This window comes from Lactuca sativa, chromosome 6 (genome assembly GCF_002870075.4).
Source record: "Lactuca sativa cultivar Salinas chromosome 6, Lsat_Salinas_v11, whole genome shotgun sequence".
Classification (NCBI taxonomy): domain Eukaryota; kingdom Viridiplantae; phylum Streptophyta; class Magnoliopsida; order Asterales; family Asteraceae; genus Lactuca; species Lactuca sativa.
This window is the reverse complement of record NC_056628.2, coordinates 98,999,403-99,001,208: the sequence shown is the minus strand read 5'-3', so window position 1 is coordinate 99,001,208 and position 1,806 is coordinate 98,999,403. Positions and strand designations below refer to the sequence as shown.

At 37.2% G+C, this 1,806-nt stretch overlaps 1 pseudogene; it reads left to right on the top strand.

Moving 5' to 3' along the window:
• The first annotated feature begins 207 nt into the window (after positions 1 to 207).
• On the top strand, positions 208 to 1,567 carry LOC111882626 (rhomboid-like protein 14, mitochondrial; annotated as a pseudogene).
• The last annotated feature ends 239 nt before the right edge of the window (positions 1,568 to 1,806 follow it).

Sequence of the window (1,806 nt, the reverse complement as noted above, 5' to 3'; positions counted from 1 at the left end):
TAAAACCCCAAAATTTTGCATACCACCATTTTTGCAATTTTGTCTTAATTTTATAACCTAGTTAATAAAAAACACCACCTAGTTTGCCCGGACCGACAAGAAAAGAAATATGAAATTATCCTTTCTTTAATTTTATAAATATTTTGGCTAAATTTCTATTATTATAAAAATGATATGGTATTAGAAGTTTCTCGGAAGGAACTAGAACAAGTTATTATTCTTCAATTACTTGATTCCCCGTCTTCAATCTGTGTTGGGTGCTTAATACGATCATTATCTGGTGCAGAAAAGAAAGAAGATGCCAACGTGTCGAACGGGATGATACCCTTGAAGGCCGTGAACGAGTACCGGAGGCTTGAACGTAAACCCCCGGTCACGGCGGCGATTCTTGCTGCCAACACCCTCATTTACCTTCGACCTGCTTTCCTTCATCAGATCCTTCCCAAAATTGAAGACGTCTTATTCAATGCTCATCTCATCGTTAAGGTACATTTTAGGGTTTCATTTCTATCCTAGCAAATCAAAATCACAAGCTCCTCTGTTTCTCTCAGTCAATATGTTGTGTTGTTTTGAGCAGAATAAGGACCTAAAGCGCTTATTCTTATCTGCTTTCTACCATCTCGGTGAAACTCATCTTGCCTACAACATGATTTCGCTTCTATGGAAGGGCAGGAAGTGCTGAATTCACATCTATGGTTGCCACCCTACTTGGATTGTCACAAGGCATCACGCTCTTATTAGCTAAATCTCTTCTTCTTTTCGATTATGAAACAGCTTATTACCATGAATACTCTGTTGGATTCTCGGGTGTCCTGTTTGCAATGAAAGTCGTACTTAATTCACATTCAGATGGCTACACTAATCTCCATGGATTTGTGGTGCCCGCAAAGCATGCTGCTTGGGCTGAATTGGTTCTCATCCAATTGCTTGTTCCTAATGTGTCCTTTCTAGGCCATCTTGGTGGGATACTCGCAGGCATAGTTTATCTACGTTTAAAAAAAGCCCCTTCTCCTTTGGCAACAATGGTGAAAGGGTTAACTTCTTTAGTAAGATCTCTACATATGCGAATATGGCAGCAGTCCCCTCCACGACAAAGGAGAACAAGTGCAGTTGCAGGTGGTATATGGAGGTGCCGGGCTTGTACATATGACAACTCCGGTTGGTTAAGTGTGTGGGACAGGGCGTGGTGATGATGGATTATCTTCTGCGCAGTTGTCAAATTCAGAGATGATTCCTTTAGATGAACTACGACACCGAAGGATTCTGTAAAGAAACATAATCGACACAAGATCTTCCCAACATCATCATTTCATTCACTATGAAACAGATGGTTTACATCAACATATTACAACTCAAACCTTACTACAAAATCACTCATACCCTCATATTACAGATCTTGTAAAACAACGATTTATGAACAAACCCTAACTTGAGATGAAAGAGAAAACTGAGAGATAAGATGAGGAAAAATATCTTCGTATATGTATAATGAGATCACTTAACACTTCATATATCATAACCCACTAAACATCGGGTATAACCCGTATATCAATTGACCCGCGTGTCCTTTACCTGCAGAATAATAACATGTATACAAAATACATACAAATATATTGTTTATCATTTTAATTAACTAACATATTAACACATTTAACAAATTAATGCTTAAGTTTGAAACTTTATTAATTCTTTTCAACATGCCCCCTCAAACTAAACATTAATTTTGACAAAAAATTTAATTCTTCTTAAAAATATCAATCATATTAAGTCGACTTATAATATATTCATGTTGAACACTACCAAATG